The 24,350-nt window shown below is 41.9% G+C and overlaps 1 protein-coding gene across 2 annotated transcripts in view; it reads right to left on the bottom strand.

Annotated features, from left to right (window-relative positions):
• LOC117899988 (insulin-like growth factor-binding protein complex acid labile subunit) overlaps positions 1-24,350 on the bottom strand; it is a 52,519-nt gene that overhangs the window by 20,361 nt on the left and 7,808 nt on the right. For both annotated transcript variants that reach the window (XM_034810157.1, XM_034810158.1), the window contains exons 2-3: positions 16,085-16,151; positions 8,346-8,366 (exon numbers count right to left, since the gene is read on the bottom strand). The gene's annotated coding sequence lies outside the window, so the exon portion shown is untranslated. The remainder of the gene's footprint in view (positions 1-8,345; positions 8,367-16,084; positions 16,152-24,350) is intronic.

Raw genomic sequence — 24,350 nt, 5'->3', positions numbered from 1 at the left:
CCAAGGATATATCCACCTGTGAAGCTTCTATCCATCTGTCTGATTGTAAGCAAACTTGTTCTTAAATTTAACAAATTTAAACCGAAACTTAAGGGTATTCAAATCTTCGTTCTCATTCTAGCTTTATTTTCAGCTTTTCCCAGTTTCTGTATTTCGTGACTATTCCCGCTCGTTGTCATCATCAGAGCGCAATTCATGCGGAATTCTACAAAATTTACTTTGACGCTTATGCAAAGCGCATACGATGCGTGGGCTCGGTCTGGAGAGTCCGTCGTCTTAAATTCTGTTTGTTCAGGCATCTGACGCACGAAAATACGGAAAACAGACGACTCTTCCACGCATTGCCTTCTCATATTTGATTACACATTTAGAGGCAGTTGTCAAACTGTTTGCTCACACGGTTGCGGATGGGATTCGAAATACAGTGGGAGCTCGCTTTGTGTAATTCGTATCTACACATGAGTGTATGTCAGTTCTTTTATTTAGAAACACTACATTATAATGTTTTACTTTCTGCCCTTTATTTAATACGGAAAAATGATTATTTTTCACTTGATAAGTATGAAGAGTTTGAAATTCGCATTTAAATATGTATATTTACCAAAAAATAACCCATGAAAAATCAGATACCCTTACCATATGATTATTTTGCATAAATTTAAGTGTTTGGCAGCACAAACATGCAGATTAATATTTATTTAAGAAAGAGTTTTATATTCATTTTAGCAGCCAACTTTCCTAGTTGCGCAGCTCTGTTGAGTGTTTTCTCAATCGAGATGTCATTGTATTCAGTTAAGTATAAGCAAATATACGTTTTAGCTTCTCTAATTATGAATGATTATCCCAAGTCACAGAGTTAAACAAACATTTTTCCTCATTCTTGCATTAGGACTGAGGATTCATAACGACTTAAATCAATTAGCTGCAAGAACACTTCATATTTTTATTTTGATAAATATTAGATTTCTTTATTAAGTTTCCCTTTGATGTGCTTAACGTAGCTGGTGGATCCGCTGCCTCTGCTAAATCGTTTAAATTCAACGATGTCTGCGCCCACACGCACGAGTGAACGTTTCCCGGCGGAGATGTCGTTCTGGTGTGGGCAACTTGATTTTGTCATCTTGTAATTGAAAGTTAATATTTGGGGGCTGATAGAGCGAAAAATTGGCCAAAGTGCGGTGTAAACAATTTAAATGGTAATACAAATGGCATTACGAGGAGTTCTCCGCGGCAGACTCTAAGGCACCACAAGACAGCCTCAATGACAGTCTGAGGTAATTGCCTCACCTTTGTGGCTGACACATGTCGCAAAATATCTTCTAAAAAATGTACACATGTAAAGGCAATTGGCGTTGGTGTGTCTTTCAAGTTAATACCTCTAATGTACTGTTCTGAGAAACCGAAAACGAGCCGCAACCAAAGCAACAGTTTAGCCCAAGTCCTGTGGAGGATGTTAGGACTTGTGCTACGCCCTCACACGCCTACCCACACTCACATTCATATGTATGTGGGAGTTGGTTTTTTATAGATTAAGAGCCTGGCCATGATGGTCATAACAAGGAGTCCAATAAACGTGGCCGTTTCGCAGGCCCGTTGCCAGGGCAAAAATCGGACTCCGCCAGCTCTCGCTCCATCTCTGACTCCGAGACTCCGGTCTCAGTGTTTAAATGTTTCAAATTGCCAACAAGGGATTTGGCATCATGGCATTCACGCCCAGATAAGCGCCTGTAGTGGGTCTTATCCTTAAGGATACTCGCATTTCCAGGCCTGCCCTCATTTCCGTGTCTGTGTGTCCCTGTGTCCCTTGGTCCGGGAGTTCATGGGTCCATGCGTGTGTATGCCAGCGCCGAGATTTATTACAAGCCATTTTTCTTACGCAGGTCCCACAATTAAAGCTGCTTTTACCAGATTTTTCCCCTTAGCTTTCGTCCTTTTTTTCGCCCTTTCACTCGAATAGTTAGTGAAATACTTCTCGAGTTGTTTTCTCACAGCCTGGGTATGCAAATTATTTGCCTTTAATGTGTGTTCAGAAGTTGCGCAAACTTGCTCTCAATTTAGTCATTAAGCTTTAGGCCAAACTTTTGCTTTTCCTTTCATTCTGTTCTGTATTTGTGTTTGGGGCAGGGGAGAGGAATGGAATTTCTTTGGTGAGGGAAAACAATTTTTATTTCAAGTTGCCTTTTTCTTTTTTGTGCCATTAATGCAAGCAGTCAACTTAAAATATAATTAAGTCGAGCCTGAGATGACAAAGCAAACACAGGGCCGAAAGGAAATGCCTCATGGTGTAAGAACAAAATTCGCAAAGGAAACTACAAGAAAGAAAAGCGCAAAGAAACGGGCCTCATATGAGTAGGGAGAAGGAGGGATAACTGAAGTCAAAGGATCGACTGCTGGATACCGAGTGATGAGGTTAACAATGGCAAACAAAATAGTTGAAAACAAGAAATTTCCTTGCAGTCTGAGCATGAAAAACTTGACTTGAAAGTCCCTAGATGTCTGCTTTGATAGCAACTGTCACATTTTTATCTTCACTCCATCATATCATCCTTTTCCCTGTGCTTAAGAAGTGCGAAGAACAAAACGATGCCAAAGGCTGCCTGGGCAAAAGTTTTTAGTTTAGTGAAGTGCGCGCCATGAGAGACATAATTATGCGATTTAACACTTTAGTGTTGGCAAAGTGGAACGACCGACAGCCCACAACCGACAACCGGGAGGGCCTCTGGCATCGTCGTCGTCGTCGTCGTCATCATCATCATCCACATCCTTGGCTCTTGTTAAAAGGCGTCGGAACAAAGAGAGAGCCTGCCAACAAGAAAAGGAAATTTGTGCTAAAAGTGCACTTCCAGTCAAAGTAAGATGCGGATAATACAGCGGCGACCACAACACAATTTAATGAAGCTGCAAATATATGTATGTATGTAAGTATGGACGTATTCCAGCATATTTTCTAATTTGCGTTCTACCCCAGAGGAATTATTTTATTTTGGGAATGGGCCAATGCAAACTGATTGCAGAAAATGCCTCATTTACCGGGAAATCAAATCGCTTCATTTCTGAGTGGATAAACACACAAATTATGGCGAATAGCCATGAATGCATCTAGGCGGAGCAGGCAGCTGGCAGTCCTGGGCAAAACGCTAAACGAATGAACGAAATTGAATGAAAATTATGCTGCCACTCGACTGACTGGGCCTCGTCCTGGTCCTGCTGCTGTTCCTGGACCTGGACCTGACTGACCCCTGCTTTGCCGGTGCCTTCTGCTAGATGAAATATAATTTTATAAAATAACTTGGCCCTTTTTTTCAGATCAGTGAGCTTTTTCCCTGCCGCCACCAACAGCCAACAGGCAAAAGCAAATAGCCAGCACCAAAGCCATGGACGAGGCCGAGGTTCAAGCAGAGTAAGAATATTTTTTGCTAAACAAAATTGAATTGTATTCTGACTGACGCTTGCCCCAGGGCCTCCGTTTTGTTTATTCTGCTTTTTATTTTTTTGGCAACCAAATGACGGTGGCATTTCAAATGGAATTTTTAAAGATCTTGCACAAAAGTTTTTCACGTTAAAGAGAGAAGCAAAAGTTGAGAAAAATCTTTAAAGCCAACAAAGATTCATTATTTCGGTCTTAAGAGATTTAAGTTCCACTTGCTGGAAGCAGTTTTTGCTGAATTTTGAGTACAAATTCAATTTGAAATATTTTTGTCAACTTCGAACAATACAATAAAATTGCAACTCGACATAAACAAACTTTTGAGTAAGCCTCACGCTCATATTTTCAACAAAACAAACATATAAAGGGCGGAAAAGAGTCATGGGGTGAGGGGAAAAATTGAAATGCTGACAAATTTTCATGAGAGGCTGAGAGAATCACCGCAGGCGTCGTTAAAATGAACATTTGAAAGGCCGAAAGATGTCGAAATGTGCACACATAAAACGGCCACCAATTGATTGAGATGTAATCAAAAAGGCGACCCAAAAGAGTCCCAGAACTTTGCCCAACAGCGACAAATGTGTAAAGGCATAAAAATCATAGCCCCAAAGAGAGAGAGGAAGGAAGCAGCGGGCGAGCTCCTTCCGAAAAATCAAATTACGCATACGCACTGCAGACCAAAGGGAATGAGTGCCACAAGGTTATGGAAATTTTCGTAGGGATGGAAGCATATGGGGCAACTTACTAATGCCAACTGAGGTTAAATGTGTTTATGTTCTGGAGCTGCCTTTGAGGCACATACATCAACGCAGACATAAATTACTGGGTCATATATACGTACGCATGACTAATTTGGGCAGAAAGAGATCGGAAAGGGCTGCACTCGTGAGTCTGGCCTTTGATGCTGCCATGACCCAATATTTTAGCACTCATATTTTATTAGGCACAAGTCAGTAAGTTTGTGCTCTAAACAATTTATTAATCAAACTAAGCTTTCGTTCAAAAGAAAAAAAAACACACACACACTAAGCCAAAAAACAGTCAAAGAAAGCGAAAGCTAAACCGAAACCGAAACCGATGCTGAGAGCAAAAACTGGCACCCAAAAACAGACCAAGTCCAACCATCTCCTGACTTGTGTGTGTATACATATATAATTTATGTGCCATGTATGTGTGACAAATTGTTTGCCAGAGGCCAAGTTTTGCCTCTTGTTGTTTAGCCACATCCCTTTGTGCCACAAGCCGGGGACAAAGACAGCTCGAGCATCTCAGCGTCTGTCTCAGCATCTCGTCATCTCGTCTGGGGCTCAATGTCCCCCCGCAGCAAAAGTGTTACAAATTTATGACATTTTCTTTTTGCATTCGTGGACCCTTTAAAGCATCGCCAGCCAATGGCTAAAACCCAAAGCAGAGCAGAGCCAAGCAGAGAAGAGCAGCTTCAAAAAAGGTCAACAGAATGCTCGAGGTTAGACGCTGATGCTGGCCAACAGCAAAAGGAAGTAGTAAAAATGTTTTTTCTTTCTTGTTCTTTACTTTTACGGTTTTGGGTTGGACATTCACAAAAAATACAAAAATACGAACGCAAAAAAAAACGTAATGGGAGGATAGAAGCAGAGAAGCTGCAAAGCAACAAAACCAAGACACTAATGTCGCTCATCTTTTATTAATATTTCTTTGAGATTTTTATGCTGCTGTGTTCATGCCGCAGGGCGCGTATAATCTATGGGATAAGCTTTAGTTTTCGGCTCTGGCAGACAGTTGAATAACCTGCTGCTAGTTTTATGGGGATAGACAATTAATCTTTTGATTTTAAAACTGGGAAAAACACAAAAATTCGAATAAAAATAATAGTAAGACTAAAACCCTTTTTCATGATAATTTTAAGTTACTTTTGAATGTAAAACTAATTCTTATAATAATAATTATTCCCAAACACTTTTTCATTATAATTTGACCTTACTTTTGGTATATTTGCTGAATGTTCCGAAAAAAAAGTATCTCAATTTTTGGTAATTTAATCTGCCACATGAATTCGGTAGACTTTGAGTCTCAAGTTTCGCTGAAAATCAATAGGCTCTGCCTTTCTCCTCCTTTGGCCTGACATAAAGCATTCACAGAGCATAAGAATATGAACCCTCCGGCACTTGATTTGTTACATAAGGCGTGTTGCTTACTTTCACTGTCATACTTTCCTTTGTGCTGAAATTTCTCTCGACATGAATTTCCCTGCGAGTCATGCCTGCCACGTCTTACTTCCTTCCCACAGCTTCCTCTCGGAAAGTGCTTTAGCGGAAATTGTTTTTTAATGTGGCAGACATTCTCAAACTATTTAACCTGGAGAGTGGCGAAGTCACGCTCAACCAGCAAAAAGGGAGCAAGAATGTCAACCATTTATCAATGGATAATCAATAGACCGAAGACCTTTTTTACTCGGTGTGTGGCAGAGACATTTTATAGTTGAGGTCCTTCCAAGGGGCAAAAAGTATACAGCCAGAGTTGAGTCATATTCAAAACAACTGCGTGGCATGCGATAAAGTCGCTCAGGTGGGATTCCCACAAACACACAAACACACACAGGCACACATGATAGTATTGTAGGCTAATAGAGAGGCAAAAGAGTATTCCCTGTGTCCGCTCATCCCCATGGCATTTAACTAAACATCCGCTGCAGCATTTTGACATTTCGGATTACAATAAAAGCGTTTTTATTCGTTTGCATGACTTTGCATGGCACACAGATCCAGTTCCAGCTCCAGCTATATCGTTCACTGGCAGATAGGATAGGATGGTGTGGTGCCGAGGGGGATGCGAATGTGAATAGGAGGGAACGAAGGGAGTGAAAGTGCGGGTAGTTTTTGGCATTCATTAGCCGCTGGCACGTTGTCGTCACATGTCAACGTGCAGTTTAACCTCGTATATTGATTATCCCATTTCATTGCCTGGCAGTTTCTGACTCTATTTATACACCTGCAGGTGGGTATTCTGATTTCACGGAGGTGTATGCGACTAGGAGAAAGAAACGCTCAATATTCCACAGGCAGTCAAAACTTTCTGCAGGGATTATATTGCAGCAGCACTGAAGATGTTTTTCCTAATTACCAATCATTAGCAAAAACAAATATAGATTTCCAAGTGTGTCTAAAGCTTCAGTCTTGCACAGTCTTGGCTCTGAATTATACGATTACGGGGAATTTATTCAATCCCTAAACGAGTAAATTAAATTGCATACAATTTAAGAATAGTTTCATTTGCCAAAATTGTGTTTATTTGCAGCCGCTTCAGGGATTTTCAGCTTAAGCTAAGCAAATTTGTTTCGGCACGCCCAGAGGCAATTTCATTTTAAATTTAATTTGCCTGAGTGAAGATTATTAATTTGTGCACATGGTTTTGTGCACGTAGATATAAAATCTTGTGCATTTAGCACAGTCATAAACTTGGGCAAATAACTTAGTAATCATCATGAAGAGCACTTTCATGATCATCAGCATTTTGCCTGGGCATTATAATTACATAAAGTTGTGCTCGCTCGTAGAGAGCAGAGTGTGCTCTTTACACAAAAATAAAAAAATAATAAAAAAGGCGCAGACAGCATACCTTTTCCTTTTTCCTTTTCTCAGCCTGTTTATGACAGCTCTCACTCGGCACACACACTCACCAAACACCAGCAGGCAGCAGGCAGAAGGCACTGGCAAGTTTTACGATTTTCAAATGATGTACGTACAAATTCATAGAATTTTATATTTAACAACGCCCAAAAGTGTGCACCGCACTCTTTATGGTGGTGTGTAGTGTGTGCATTCAGTATGCGTATGGGTGTGTGTGACCGAACGGTTTATAGTGCTTTATGTCTGAAACTGTACGGAGTGGATTTGATGTATGTGCGTGTGTTTTGTGGGCGAGTGTAATTTTTCATTATTTGCCACGCAGTTTCGCATTAATCAAACATGTCGGAGCTGGAAAACTTTGCAGACAAATACAAATACAAATACAGAAATGGTGTATGAAACTTTCTGCTGCTGGGATATTGCCAATTAAAAACTGTTGCACTCGCATTTGTTGCCACGCTAAATACCAGAACTCATTGGCATTTATTATGAAACAATCTTCAAAATATCCATTTCAATGGAATGACAAGCTCATTATAAGCGAACCTCCATGGCCCTACGAGGAAACTTTTTTTATTTAGTAAGTCAAAGAAAATAATATGCCAAAAGAAAAAACCATCGTCATCATCGACATCCGGTTTTCCCAGGTGTATTGATGTAGGAAAAAGTTTTTTCTGCCTACTTTTCTGCACACTCACTCACCCACACTAAATGCAAATTTTGATAATTTGATTTTCCCAGGAGCCAACGAAAAGTGCTACCTTTTTGTTTTCCGTTTATTACCCCAAAAGTAATTTCGTTATTTCCCTTTACAGCCGCAGAATTAATCAAGCATAAAAATGGCAAAAACTCAAACCAGAAATGGATTTTAGAAAATTTTCTTTTGGATTGATTCACTTTTTCCTATTGCCTTTTCCTATTGCCAGAAATGGAAGCCATGCAGAGCAGCAAGCATTTATGGAATTTTATGTTCCATTTTATGGGGTCATCAAAAAGTGTGTTCAATTTCAGAAATTGGATAATAATTGCACCGAGTGTGGGGGCGGGCGGTAAAATCTTTGCAGCTTATGGATATTTTCACTAATTGCTCTTTGAGCTGAGTAAACAAGAAATTCAATTCGATGACTAATTAAACGAATTTCAAAAAACACAAAAAGAAAATGCGTAAAATATGTTCCGGATTATTATTTAATAAGCAAACGATTGGTATAAAGTTCTATGGCAATGGAAATCAATTATTACTTACTAACAAATACATTCTGATGAGCCTCTAGACATAACTTTTATGTTCATAATTATTTCCGAAGACTCACCTTTGCTTTTCTTTCTCTGTCCTGCAACGAGATAAAGTAAAACATCATTAAAAAAGTTGTTATGCAAATGTTGGGACAAGTTCAATTAGTCAGAGAGCCCTTCATATAACATAATTCGCATTAATTTACATGTGGATGAGTATTCATATTAGTTTGTGGTAGAGCACAACACTTGCCACAGCTCAAGTGCTGTTTTGAGAGGATCTTATGAATTAATATGCAAAACCAAAGGCCACGCTCTACAGGAGTGGCCTCGCCTTGACTACACGTCACATTCAATGGCAAATGTTAACCTTTCAAACAACTCGCTCGCTTGCTCTTAACATAAAAATGTATATGGTAACCTTTTGTAAGCATTAGCGTTTAAAGTGCCAGAGGGCAATTGACATTGAGAATGTTAGAAATGTATGAAAGGAAAGCTTGTTCCAGTCGGAGATGCAAATGTTTGCCCAAGTGGGGGGGTCCAAGGATAACTAGTTGAGTCCGTTTGTAATCGTATGAGTATGTGAAGAGTTGAATAAAATATAGTAGCAGATAGCATCACAACTACTAGTGCTCTTTCCTCTCTCCTGTGGCATAAGATCTTGAATGATATTTTGCGTAAATAAAGGAAGTTCATTTGATGAACAGCCAACAGCTTATGTGAAGAGCATAAGCCCAGACATACAGTATCTAAATAAATGCAATTCACCAGCCATTCATCATGGACAATGGCAGAATTAGCCCAGCGACCAACTCGCAGTCTTTGCCAGACCCTCAGACCGACTGTCTTTCTCTCTGTCTGTCCGGGCAGTCAGTCTGCTTATCCACAAGTGGGCGTCATGGTGCTAACCTCCCCCCCTGGTGGTATTTCTAAATAAATGGCTTGCACTAAAACCAAAACTAAAACACCGCCTAAATGACAAGGGACGGGAGCGCGACAGTGACGCGCTGAGAGGGACGCCGCCCTGATGCCGTGGCAAAATATTTCAAGAGCCAAAGTGAAGGCAAACATGGGGTGTGGCAGGCAGGTCGCTCGCTGGAAAGATTTATGTCGATGCAACGGCACCACCCGCCTGGCCAAGGTCAGGCTTGTCTGACAAAATGCAATTGGATTTTAATGCAACTGCAAAAAGGGCGGCAAATATTCCATTAAAATTATATTAAGCAGCGAGTGCCGCCGTTACACAAACTATCATTAAGTGGGAGGAAGAAACCCGGGGTTTGCTATCATTTTTATGGGGCTTTCGCATCGCGTCTGCAGAAATTCAATTATGCCGCAGCAAGCAGCCGGAATTCTGGGGCAAGCAGCAGCTTCTGAGAATCAAGCTAAGCTGCCGAGAGTTAATCAGTTTTACTAACTTTATTTGTGGAACCAACAGAGGAAACTTTTGTGCCAGAGGTGTGACTCGGCGGGGGAGGGTATGGAATCGCCTGCCGCCTACTGCTGCTGTAGGATTATTTGTGTAGGCAATTACACGCAGTGCAATCCTTTAGAGAAGTTTGTTCCTGCAGATCCACGTGCTCTTACTTAGGCGTGTGCCTACATCCACTCGAATGGCTGGCTCGTGTTGGGCCTAAAAGTTGCCTAGATAAATGTTGCACTTGCATACCCGCAGGAGGAGATTTATGGCCAGACGGAAAAGCCGGGAGTGCAGCCTCCCTGGAGTAGAACTCCGGAGAACACATTAACCTATATTTCGATTCAGATTTATGTCCTGTTGCATACGTTTCGACATAAATTAAAGTGCACAGACACATTCCAGATGCTAATTTTATGCGGAGAATTAAACGAAATAGAAACATTTTAAATATTTAATATGCTGGCTTCAGATAAACATATGAATTTGGTTTTTGCAGCGATGTAAATATTCAGTCCAGTCACACTTAATCTGTCCATCGCTGCCTCTACTCTGCATTCAATTGCAAATTCCAAATCAATATTGCAAAATCATTTGCAATTTTTATGAGCTGCTGTGGCCTTTGGCAAACAATTGTTAGGCTGACCTTTGGGGGTCATATTTGACTATTTGGGTCACGCCTCCCACTCAACCCTAGTTGACCCCCAAGGCCACAGCAGAATATATCACATTCAATTTTCCCATAAATCAGTGCTCGCTGCAGAGTCTTGGCAATTACAAAACAATTAAATTGTCACTTTTACAAGGGGAGCGCAAACCGAACGGAACCGAACCAAGTCACTGTCCATATCAGTGGAGGAGAGGAGGAGCTAGCCTTCCTGCCGGGCAACAAAAGCCATCCATGTTCTGTTCGCCTCTCAGATCCGTGGCCCGGCAACATCCTGTGACTTGTGCTCCTTCTGCTCCTCCTTCGTCTGCTGCGTGCTGCTCAGTCAACACGTTTCCGCTCTAATGTTCTCGGCCCCAGAAGAGGAAATGGAAAAAGTGCACAACTCGAACATAATACAAACTTCATTGGACACCAGGGCCCCTTCCGCCAAGGCCAAATCGAACCGGCAACGGTTCAACCAACGTCTGTTTCCATTATTTATTTGCAGCAAATTAAGCCCGACCAAAAAGAGAGAGCAGAAAAAACAATACTCTCAAGGGAAAGGGCCAAAAAAAAAGGAGGAGATGGGCAGAAGCAGTGGGCAAGTCAAGTGTCAGCATAAATGAAATTTCCCACCACAAACTTCCGGGAAATAAAAGGGCGAGTGGATGGATGGTGGTTGGCACTGCTGCTTCTGGTTCGAGTAAGACTGGCCCACTTGGCTCCTGGTTAACAATGCATGTGCATAACAAAGAGCAAATGCAGACCGAACTTTTGACGGATTCACTTTCCCCCTCGGACATCGACACACTTCGCTGGCGCCATTAACCTGCAACAAAATGTGAATGAAGGAGTGCGAATATATGCAAGTGTTTTTATATACATATCGCACATCCGTGTGAGTATGTGTGAGGGGAAATGTTTCCACCGTGTTACTTCGCATTTGGACCCTTGTACTTTTCACAATTCAATTGCAACGTCATTTCCGGTTTCGACTGACACCCTCAGTAAGCCATTGAATCTGATGTCGAGGGGTGTTGGGCCACTACTGGAGGATTATTTCCTTTTTACGCGAGTGAATTCATGATTAAGTCAAGGGGAGTCAAACTTTAGTCAGTCGGGTTAGGTGTACATTTTACCCTTTGAAATTATATTTTACTCTGCAGAAAAGCAACCATTAAATGACTTCTCGTTTGATTTTAAAGATGTTCTCAACATAATATCATATGTGAATTCTAATCCAGGGTATCAGAAACCCTCTTACGTAATTTTGTTATTTCTTTCCCCTGCTTAGTTAATCGCAGCATTTATTCTTCATCTGACCTTTACCTCCTCCGTCTACCTCATTCCATTTTGTGGTCGCACACAAATGAGCATCATTTCCGTTTATTCTATTTCCAACCTCCTGCTCTCAAACGTAACCGTGTAAAGTGCCAGGAACTACAGTTAACATGGTATAACGGGTTGTATGTATAGGGGAAAAAAAGCGAATTTTGCAAAGTTCTAGTGAAGCGTCACATTTGTGGGTTCTGTTCGCTTGAGCCTCAGTCCCTCCAGTTCGCTCCAGTCGAGCGCTTTTTTTTTGCTGCCGTTGCTTTTGTGCTAACTTTTATAATGAACTTGTTGATGTTGCACGCACGTTGTTGCTGTCGCTGTTGCTGTTGCTGTAGTTGTACACAGTAGTTGCTGGCGATTCCGCTGCTGCTGCTGCTTGTCTGTCAAATGATTTGCTCAAGTTCAGCGAGATGTGCAGTGCGCGTAATTGACTTGTGAACCCGAACATTTGGCACTCAATTAGTGGACACTGCATGCCATGCAATTGTTAAACTTAATTAATGTAGTCCAAAAGAATCATTCAAGTGGAAACTGAGAAAAAGTTTAACAACTGCCTAACTGAAGATGAAATTTTGTCATGTAAGGTCTGGGATATAAGCGGATTTCAACAGATATAAGACTCAGCTGAACTTAATTTAATAGCATTTCCTATGTGAAAATTATAATTCTTATATTAACCCCTTTCAGGTGGCAAACTTGCAGTCCGAGCTATCGTTCGAATTAAAGGCTAGCTTTCAGGTTTACATTTATGTAGCAGATCCTACAGATATCATTTATTTAAAGTTTCTTGCTCTTCCATGTGGCTTCAAGACCTGTACTGCTTGATGAATAACCTTTTCTCCCACCTCAAGATGTTAGTAGTCTCTGCTCAGCTTTAGCCTTGCCCCCAAAAAATATTTCTACCGACACCCACTCAGTTCCCATCAACCTTGTGGCCCACAGTCAGTTGTAAAATATGCAACACACTTTTGGTTATAAATTTTTGGCAGCGGCACATGAAGTCCTCGGAACTGAGGCCACCCAGCGCACAGAGGCCAACGACTGCAATATGAATAATTAATTGAAATTTAATTAAAACTGTCTAACAGGGCAGAGCTCTCTCCCCTCTCTGTCGTTAAAAATAATGCTGCCTGCGGGCTGCCAGCGCGGGCTAATAGTAAATCAAGAGCGTGTTAGGGAAATTGATATGGGCCAGGGAGCAGAGGAGGACAGTCATGGAACGGGTAAAGTTTACTTCATTATGAACAACATTCACTGAATCCATCATGTCCACAAAATGGTAAGCTAAAACTTGTATTCAGCCAGGCGTTAAAAGCACAACAGAGTAAATAATCGTCACAGTAACAGCAGCGCACACAACTGCAAGTACGACAACAGCCAGATACTAACTACAATAGTAACAAAAGGGAAAACGTAACAATTAATGTCATCAGCTTGCAATATCAACAGCAGCGACAACTACAACTACAACAGCGACAACTACAACATCAGAGTCAGATAAACAATCGCCACGAGTGGTCAACAGTGCCAAACAACGTGGCTGACTACAAAATGGTCCAGTGGTCACTCATCGTGGCCATAGCTGGAGGGCGCTGCAGAGGGATTGCAGAAGGCAACTACTGGTAGGTGTATTTACATGTTGTTCTGGCTATGCCACAGCCACCATGCCGCTAGTCCCGCTAGTCCCGCTAGTCCCGTTGCAACGTCAACTACATAACTTGTTGACTTGTTGCGACTAATTGTCAAGCGGGAGTGGGAGTGGGCGTGGGCGGGTATCAAAGGCAAATAAAATCTATTAAAACAAACAAGTACGAGTGTGCACCTGCAATCAGTGAGCAAAATATAATGCAATATCCATGCAAATGGAAATATCCACAGATAAAGGTCCTTGGGTTTTGATATTTGCTTTTCCACTGTATCCGCACGCAATCGAAGTTACGAGTGGCGCTGGGACTACTTATTGCATGGCATTCATATTTTATGCAGATGTTTGCACAGCAAAGGAGAAGTGGCGGCATTGGTTCCCCTTCTCTTACAACTCTTATCCATTTGCATTCGGATTGACAGGCAGTAAAATCCCCACAGTCTCTTTCAATTTGCTTTTCACCTAATCAACACATTTCGCAACACACACAAACGGACACACAGGGACCCAACGCATATCTCCGTCGCATTCTAGCAAATAAGTAACTGTGGGAAATTATTGTCTCCTACACATGCTCAGCAGACCCAAAATACCAAAGTTAAATGGCCGAAAATTGTGCCACATTTTCTACGCATTTACCTCTCCAAAGAGTACAAGCGAGCCGAACAACTATCATAAAAACGAGGCTAACTCATGGCACTAATTAAGTCGAAACCTTAGCATTTACCTTGGGCTCGGTTTCTTGGGAAGTCAGAGGAGGAGGCTGTGCGGAAGCAGGGCTCTCTCCTTGTGGGGCGCACAGAGCCCTGAGTTGTGCATTAATAGGAAACCCTTGTTGCGAAGGCTTCGAGGCACATAAAAATGTCATATGTCAACTACAGGTTGCCTTGTCAGCACTCATTAAGCTCTTAACCTCATTCGAGCATACACTCACTCACACATATGCATACATAAACTGGCTCTCAGACACACACTCGCATTCACACTCGCACTCACACTCACACTCACACTCTTACTCCCACTTCCACTCACACCATCCTGGACAAATGCAAGTGAGCGCTTTATTACCAATGTCGACATGCCCGGGATGTAGACAGAAGAGCAGAAGACAACGGACAACAAAGCGCAGGGCAGGACTTTTGTTTCTGTTAAGCTGTAGCTGTTGGTAGCTCTTGGATCAATGGAAGAGAACAGCAGCCCGTTTCAGCAGAAGGCCGCAAGAGCCGCTTCTTAAAGCCTTCAACTTTCTGAAAATTATGATTGTGCAGCAGCAGCAAGTCGCGCAATTCCTTTTGTAGTGTGTTCTGCTCTTTCAATTAATTTAACTTTCCCTTTTTTGTGTCCTTTTCGCATTTCCCTGACTTGAATGAATGAAATCAAATTAATTACGACGAAGGCGACGAGCAGATAGCAGTGCCAAGGATACGATTCCCCGTTTCCTTATGCACATGCATGGAAATTTCTTTTCATAATTTATGTTGCTTCTTCCTTCGCCATGTCTTTTGCTTTGCCTTTTGCTCAGACTCAGCCATTCATTTCGAGGCGTCTCCGAGGCATATCTTATCTGACCTCTTTATCATTATCAACTTCATCAGTTAGGCAGCCACCCGGCTGGCTACCAGGCCAACCAGGCAGTCTGCCAAGCCAGTGTGGGCTGCTGCACTGTGGCTGCTGCTGATTGGTACCCAACACGGCATGGGGTATATCAGTTTGAGATGATGGAATGTGTGCATTTGTGGAGGTGGTTATTGGGTATGATATAAAACACCTTTTGATAAATGAATTTTGGACGCAGGTTATCTTTGAGAGAAATCTTTGCTACTCAAGTAGCATTCGAGAGAGTCTTTAACACCGAATTGAACGGCAGCGATCGTGGAGGCTTGGTTCTCTCTTCTCTTTGTTCGAGGGCCACTTCTAGTCTCCCTCTCTCCCTCTCTCTCTCTCTCTGTTATTCGGTCTGCTATTGGCACTGTTAACAAGGCACGGTTAGCACTGTTAGGGCACTGCCGCTTCTATTCTCTCTTGCTGTTATCTGTTCTGTTATTGGCTCTGCTGCGCTCTGTGGCTTCCCAACCAATCCCACATTGGCCGGATTCTTATGTTCTTCGCATCCTTCAAGAAGCGTTACTCCAAAAAAGGGGTAACCTTCGATTCTGTTCCATATTGTGCAGCTCCCTACATCTTGCTCATAATTTGATTTCTTGTGTGTTTGATTAAGGATGTTGAACACACCCATATGCACATACGAGTATACAATATAGTCCCATCCATGCCACACCCACACAAATGAAATACGTTTCCATATTCGAGTTGTACGAGTGTGTAGCCGGCAGTCATTTTGTGCAGGGATATTGGATTTCATTTCACATTGCTCCCATTCTTTCGCATATCGAGTTTCGCCTTTGAGCCATGGTCAGCATATTGTTAAACAAGTTTGGATTGGCCGTTGATTCGGCTGCTGCCAGGAGGAAATAGTAGGCAGGAGCCAGTGGCCTTCAAGTGCCAGGCAACATTTTGTGGGTCAATACATTTGGAAATTTATAGAAAATATTTTCCTTAAATATGTACGGAAAAAGTTCCAATCTCGAAATGAGAAATGCTCAAATAAATTTGTAGATATAGAGATAAATAATTCCCCTTGATTGATAAATGCAATAGATGCATAGTCGAATGAATGCAGCTGTCAAAGAGACGGCAACTGTCGCAGAGAACTCTGGGAATGCTGTCAAAACAATCTTTAACAGAGCAAATATTTGCCATCAAAACTTACCCTCTTCGGTTTGCGTTTATTGAACCTTCAACTCGTTGAACTCTGAATGCGAATCGGCTCTGCCTCTCTGCAATGGAGAGAGATACAATTTATGGAGATTAAAGTGCATTAATCAAGTTTTATTAAACGAATTAAATGTTGACAAAATCTTAATCAGCAGCAAACTTATCTCTCTACTTAATTAAGCAAGTAGCAATTCAATTAGTTCCAGCCCAGAGACAGACAAAGTCAAAGCCAATGGGACATGGTAAATGGGACACGGGACACGGGACACAGGACACAGGAATACCGACTGCGTATAACCTCTCCGCACAGGTGTGCTAATAAAGACAAGCCACGGACAGAGGTGGGGCAGAGGTAAGCCGCAGAATCAGAAATGTTAATTAAAATCACTGAGCGGCGAAGCCAGGCGACAGGCATGCTAAGCAGGCCCAAAATCATTTGGGAATTCCCTACTATCCGGGGAAATGGATAACCAGAAAGCCCCTGGCCACAGCCAAGTAGGAGGCGGCAGCTGGCTAAGGAAGACAAATGTTACAGATGAAAATCTGTTTAGGTTTATTAAATGTTCGCCAAAGTTGCCAAATGTAAATAAATTAATTTAGACAACGAGCTGTAGGAAAGAGAAGTGTCAGGGCCGTTGGGATTAGAGGGTGGGAGCTTTTCATTTAGGAAACTTTAAGGGTAGAATATGATCCATGAGCTATGAATACTAGAAAGCAGTATAAGCCTCCCACTTAACATGTTTTATATATAGCAAATGCAAGCCAATTAGTTTAAAATAAGAACAGTATCTACCTGCGTTGATAGGATTACCTTTCATTGAGTGAAACCATGGAATACTATTTGCTTTGACAAACAAAATGACAACCCCCCAAGCAAATATCATGGAAAACATTTTGCAGCATTTATGCCAAACTTCAAAGATGCATTTTTGTACGCTTTCCCTCTACTTTATCCTACCAGCTACCATAATATTTTTTACATAAAAAGGTAGGAAAGGCGGTGCCACAACAAAGCTGAATTGCATTTAAAATTCGTAATGGACGTACAGGAAATACAGAATTCCGATCAGGAAGCATGGGGGTCAGGAAATCAACTGAAAAAGTGCTGCAAAAAAGTGCGCACTGCCAAAATGAAAGCTCACAGAAGGAACAAAAGAAAGAGATACACAAAGTGTGGCTGTGGCCCCATACCGAAAAAAGAGCCAAATAAAATAAACAGAACAGAAAATAAAACAAATATTAAAATGCCGGAAGCAAAGGGACGTGGAAAGAATACGCGACCTTCCCTTTGATCATAAATTGAGTACAATAAATTTAATAAATTTATTCGCTCATCCAATGGCAGCTCGGGCAACCTCGAAAGCCAAAACAATTAATGGAAAGTGTCCTTTAAGCTCCGACTAATCCCCTTTAATTTTGCGCCAAGCTTTAACTTAACTTTTAATTTTGTCTGGGTGAAAGTTCGCGACTGAAGCTTTCACTTTGCGGCTGTTTGATGGGTCTGGGGTCCCGATTTGAGTTCCGGGCCCCAGTCACGTGGTTTCTCTTCACCCATAACCCTATTAGCAACAACAAGTTGCATTAAACCGGATGCTAACTTTCATTAAAAACCACTTAACCCGTGCCACGACAAGAGAGACCGCAACCCCCAGCTACAGTTCTAGTTTCTGTATCCTCTGTATCAGAGCTCACAGCTTCAGTCCCAGTCATGGCTTCGTCCCCTGCTTCAGTTATATTCCCAGCTACGGATCCCAGTCCTCACCCACTCACTTGACCAACCACTTGACCCATATGACCCACAGTGGTGGCAGCAGCAACAAAGGCACTGCCGGCACGTGGATGGCTCCTCCCATCCTGCTGGCTAGTTGGCTTAGAGGGCTTAGAAGTGTAGGCGTGTCTGGTCAGCCAGTGGGCGGGCACTACTACTACTCCTGCACATCGTTAGTCATACTTTTTTCTTCTTTTTTTTGCGGAGCAGTGCAAACTTTTTGGCAAACACGAAGCCAAACGAAAAAGAGATATTTTTAATTAAATTAAAGAGCATTGCGTAGTGCAGATTCCGCAGAGGGATTAGGCGAAATGCAAAAGTCAAAAACTGCTGCACACTTATGCAAGTGGGCCCAAAAAACTTTCAACAGATTAGAGATTTTTGTTTCAAAATCTTAAAAGCAAATGCCCGATGGGATGTTTTAGCACACCGCACAAGGACATTAGCAAAGCGAAAGTGTGGCAAAAACCAGCTCTGGGATTACATCAACAAATTGAAAATCCCTCTTATCCTGGCCATTACAAAAAGATATTCTGAGAGAGTATACTTTTATGACTAATTGTCAAGCAGTTAAAAAGTTTGTCAGCGCTGCATAAAGTTTCACTTTCAGTTGATCAAGAATATATTTTTTATACAGCCACAGCCACAGAGTCACATGTGCCTCGAGTTGATGGCAAAAGTTTGTCAACTCTGGGAGATTGCGTTGGGATGTACAGCCCCACCCATGAATGGAATACCAGTTCGATTGGCAGAGTCAGTGTACGCTTATTTCTATTTCATTACTGCTGTTATTTTCATTTAATTTTTTCTCCGCCAGCCAACCAAACAAACAAACAAACAAAGAAAGGAAACCCAAAAAACAGCAAAAGTTGAAAAATGGCTACGGAAAAAAAGAAAAGCTGGAGCCAGGAGCCAGGAGCAAGGGGGCCATTCGGGGCACTGCAGACAAAACTGCAAAACTTTGCTGCCACTTTTTGTTCAGTTACTTTTTTCTTCGAATTTCTGGGCCAACTGTTTTCTTTTAATGCCAAAGCGTGAAAACAAAACTTTTTTCTGCCACTTTTAAACGGCGACACTAATGGCTGGGAATTGAAATGGATTTTGTGCAAATATGTTGCAAGCCGAGCTGGGGAAAACTCTTGGCGCAAATAAGAATAAAGCTAAGAGTTTTTCCAGAAAGCATCATATGCGTTATAAGCAGAAATGTGCAATCGAAAATCCAAAATGTGAGCAACCACTTAAGCTGCTCTTAGGAGACAGGAAAGCCATTTAGAAATGGACCACAAAAAACTTCCACATATTTTTGTGGCAATTTTCTTTTTAATGCAAATTAAAAGTGTTGTATGGATATTGCTTCTGTGTAAAATAAACAACAAAAATATTCCATTATTTTAGAGCAATTGTGTTAAACACTTGTCATTTGTTCTTTTATGTTTCGCAGTTTAATCGATGAATGGCAAATTAAATTGGCAATTTCATGCTTAGTTAAATGGCAGCATAGTGTAAATTAAATATTGTATTTGATACCCCGCCATGCAAATATGCAAATCAAATGCTAATGGGCGACATTCAATTGAAATCGTTTCTGATGTATGTACAAGAAGGAGTGTGTAGTGTAAGTATTACAATCGGGTTCGCCACAACCAATTTGTTTGCTTGTTTGTTTGTGTGACCCAAATAGAAGTTGTCCAACATCTCACATCCGAGCCAGAATACTGCGCTCAATTTCCGCAAACAAACAATGAAACAAAAGCCAACATTGTGAGCCGAAAATGTTGTGCACTTTGTACGTTTGTGGCAAGTTATGCTACTGGTTCTGGTACACATTTTAGAACGACCTTGCCCCTGGCTACGATAATTAAAATTACTAATTGAAAAGGTATGTCAGCCACACGGCAGGGCACTGAATCAGCAGCAACGTCATCCACTAACCAAAAGCCCAACATCACCCCCCGTGGCAATCCATCCATCAATATGCGCTGTAAATTCAATTTTCCAGAGCAAAAAGTGGGAGCTGGCTAATATTTAGCAGGGTACCCACGGGCGAACGATGCGTTTTATGGATTACTTGGCAACATTCTGACAGCTGAAGCCTTAAACAGAAATTGATTGGATGTGCGGAGCGTAGCCTGATAAATCTTTAAAGAAATTTCAACCACATGCATTGAACATAGTTTATTTGAACAGAAATTATTGTCACTTTATGCAGATTCTGGCCAGAAATGTATCCTCAAGGCTTTGTCGAACAAAAGCAGTCGACAGCCAAAAATTGTTTGCAACTTTTTTGGTCAGAAATTCATTAGAAAATGCTAACTAAATGAAACGAATACGTCCGATGCGTTGCGATAGATGACATAAATATTGCTCCAAAGTTTTGCCACTGTCCCACTCATTTCCAATCCTAGCCGGTAAACAAACTTTTGTGGTCTACTGTTCGGGCTAATGGATAGGCTATAGAACTCCAAGGCTAACCGGAGTTGGAAGAAACCCCTGACAGCAGTGGTCACCAAACTGTTAGTTTTATCAAATATATTACGGAGGAAATCTTTGATTTTGTGGTCTGTGCAATGCCAACGTTTTCGGCATTAATTAAATTTGGTTGCTGGCAAGCTCTGGCAATGCTCTTTCCCTATATTTTACTTGGTAATTTAGCACTTTTGCGGTGATTGTGGGGCGACAAGCGAGAGGCAAACAACACGGGCCAAACATTTCTAAAAAATTAAATTCAAATTCGTTGCCAAAGGCTTTAGGACCCTGAATGGCGCTTTGTAACAAACCAGGAATGATTTAGCTACTGAAAATATTTGGCATATAAGAAATTGGATTGCTATATCTATGTACATACATGCACTTGCTTATTTGTAGCAAACTGAAAGAAATATCCCTGATTTTCGAACAGCTAGAGCTAGCAAGCAAATACAGTAAAGGGAGTCCTTTACCTTTTGGTCTCTTATTCCGGTTCCAGTTCCAATTTTGTTGCTTTGGTGTATGGAATTGGAGCACTTTGTCCACCGCCACATAAATCTTGAGTGCAAATTTTCGTTTTGGCCATAAAAAATTAACAATGCGTAAAGAGGTTGGCTGGAATTACGAGCCAAGAGCTCGAGGCCGCAGCTCGCAGGCTGCTGGGAAATTTCCAGCATAAGCCCGGCTATCTAAGAGGGTTTGCCAGGGATGTCACTGCTGCACTTGCAACACCCCCACACACTCACACTCACCCATATACCCGCACTGTTGTGTGTGTGTGTGTGGCCATAAAGGTTTTGCGGTCCAGTCAGGCAGACTCTCCTCATCCGTAGATCCCTGCAAGGGAGCCCGTCGGCTCGTTTTGCGGTCACTTGGTTCTTGGTTCGACTCTGCATTAAGTAAGCCGGAACACGGACTCCGATTCTCTGTGTTGTTTAATTCTATATGCTTCTGGGCCTTGCCCATGGCTTCGAGTGAAGTGAAGTGAAGTGAAGTGAGGCCTGGAAGTGTCTATCCCTCTGTCAGTCGGTACGGGCCGTAAGTGCATGGGGGACTTACGTTTGGGCCTTCGTCTTGCTGTCCTTAATTGTGAATATGTGTTAATGTATTCCCTTTAGCATGTTCAAATTTTATTCAGCCATTTTAAATGTACCGAGTGCTGTTTTAAGCCCAGAAAGAAACAAGGAGGGAACCGTGTCCAACGTGACACTGAACACGTTTTAACGATGAGCAACTTCTGGCCCCAGCCCTCATAACTTATGCACATAGATAAGCCGCCTCATCCTTGCGGCTTCAGTGCAGATTCTTCTGTGTGTTTCAGCTTTCCGTTGGTCCCTGTTCGTGGGGTGGATGCCGAGGAGGAGGATGCGGCCTGCTTTGTGGCTGGGCTTCCTTTTTTAATGCCGCTGGCCATTTAAGGCAATTATGAAATTTTCATCATTTTCTACGAGTATTGTAATTGCTTAAAGATTGTCTTAAATTTGAGGGCCAACTTCCATAATGAGAAAAGGTGGAGGTTAATTGGCGGATGGCAGGTAAAAGGGTAAAATAGAAAGCAAGGGGAAATATTAATTTATTTAATGTTTTTTAATGAAACATGGACAAAATTAACTCTGTCTAAGATTAAACTTATTTGTTCAGACGAGCAGTGCTAGCGGGCCGCCTGTTTCCGCTCCCCGCAAACAGCCTAAGGCGCTCCTGTCTAATGTGCCGTTAGCGCTCGCCGACAGCGCTCTGAGAGTGGGCTCGCGCTCGCTCTTGCGATCCATACGGTTCGCAGGTGGCCTTCGCTTGTGAGCTAGAATAAAGCGACGCTCGATCCCCGTTAGTTTGGCGCTGTTTCCACCCCCGAATTGTAACAGCAGCGCCACTCAAGAGTGCGCGTCGAACCTTACATATGTACACACATATATGTATATATATGTATATATGTATGTATATATAGAAAAGCTCTTGGGTTATTTGTTTGGGCGGTGCTTGCACTTCGAATATTCTTTAGCTGCATAAATCTATCCTCCTACAAACACTCTCCAAACGATAATTTATAAATTGCTTGAATCGTACAATTACGCAAAAACTAAGTCAAATCTTTCTCTTTAAATTGTATTTAAATTGTTGCAATTTATTTTATTCTCCTTGATAAATTAGCCAACAAGCTTTCTATTTATTTGAAATATAAATCTTTTTCTAGACAATTGCACATCAAAGCTGATTGTATCCTTTGCGGTTAGCCGCAAAGAAATTGTTGTATGGTTGAGGATGCGGAAACATACCCTGATGCTCGATAAACCACAATCCATTTCACACATGCACCGAAAGCCGTGTCTTAAGTCGCCTTACCCGACCTTTTATTTATATTTAATTGTGTTTACCACAATGTTGGCACGCGGCACCTCAAATTGTAATTATTTCCTTGATGGACTCGGACTGGGACTCGGCCACTCAGTGCACGTTCCATTAATTATGAAAATATTGCTCAAACACTTGTTCGTTCGAGGCGAAAAGATGCCAAGCGCAGGCTGCCTGGAATTCTCGCTTTTTCGCACTGTGCATTTCTCTCTCTTTCTCTCACTCTCTTTATTTCTCTCTCATTCTGTTTCAGAGTTTCTTTCTCTCGCTCAGTTACTGTGTAGCCGCAAACAGAACCAGAGGCGCACTTTGCACTGGCACTTACATTAAATTTAAAGTATTTACCACAATATTTTCGCTACACTTGCCTCAAAGTGTATTTTCAGCGCGCCGTTTCTTACAACACACACATACACATGAAGTATATAAGTATATATATGTACATGTATGTTCTGAAGTATTATATATTTTGAGTTCTCGCCCGACTTGCGTTCTCCTTCTCTTCTCTGTTTGCGGCTGCTGCTGTACCTTCTTTGTCGCCTTTCCCTCCCACTCTGCGGGACTCGTGCCCGTGTTTGTTTGATTATACGGTAGCCAAAGTGTGAGCCAAAGGAAACAACAGTATATTAGTTTTTGGGCAACATGTACATATGAAGCCGGTAGCCACGTTTTACAAAACGAGAGAAAAGTCAATCTTGAGAATGCAATCAGACGATTCGTTACATTTGTTTCTCTAACTATTCTCTGCCAAATTAAGTAAAAGTCCCTGCCAAAAAAGCTAAAGAAAATCATTGTTGCCAATTTTAAGCCAAGACGGAAAACTGAAATTGAATAACTTGTTGGATGGAATGAAATATGTGACCGTCGTGAAAATTAGGCTGCCAGACTGCGGCCTGGGCGTGGGCCTGACAAACTGATTTGGCTCTTCAAGTCGCCGAGACACGTAGCCGCAGGACATTTATCCCAGCTGAATTGTGGCCACCAAATAGGCACAGTGAACGTGCAATTATTCAAAGTGCAAAAAGAGTTTTTTGCCATTAAACGTGCCACTTTTGCGTTTCGGGTGGGAGAGAAGCCTGGGCCCAAGGAAATTGTTCATAAGTTGAAGGAAACTTTTATTTAACTTTCTGTCGCCCGAACGCGACGCAAGGAAACATTTTCATTCCAGTCAGCCTCTAATTTATTACAGTAATTTGCCCTAGCCCTGCGCTGTTATTGTTGCTGCATATTAATTTAACATAAATGGCTACGAAACACAGCGAAACCAACGCCGAATTACCACCCAAAATGATTACATGTCCCGCAGCTGGAAGACATCCTTCCAACGTATTCGCCTTGGCCTCCATTGCAGGTTCTTGTCGTCATCGTCGTCGTCCTTGCCGCCGCCGCTGACGATGCTGCGGATTTAGCAACGCGCCGCTGAAGATCAACATCAAATTACCCTAATCAAATTGTCATTACGCATATTTTAAGTAAATGAGTGCGTGAATTCAGATCAAATTAGCAGACATCAGCAGCGGCAGCGATGACACCAGGCAGCCTGACAATCAATTTACATGCGATTTTGGCTTGAGACGCTTTTTACAACCCCTCAAGAATAAGTCGAGCTAAATGGCTACGAATGATGTTCCGACTAAGGGATACCAAACAAATATTTGTATTGCGTGCAGGGGCAGAG

This window comes from Drosophila subobscura, chromosome U, assembly GCF_008121235.1.
Source record: "Drosophila subobscura isolate 14011-0131.10 chromosome U, UCBerk_Dsub_1.0, whole genome shotgun sequence".
Classification (NCBI taxonomy): Eukaryota; Metazoa; Arthropoda; class Insecta; order Diptera; family Drosophilidae; genus Drosophila; species Drosophila subobscura.
Note: the sequence above shows the minus strand (reverse complement) of the source record. Positions and strands in the feature narration are given on the sequence as shown.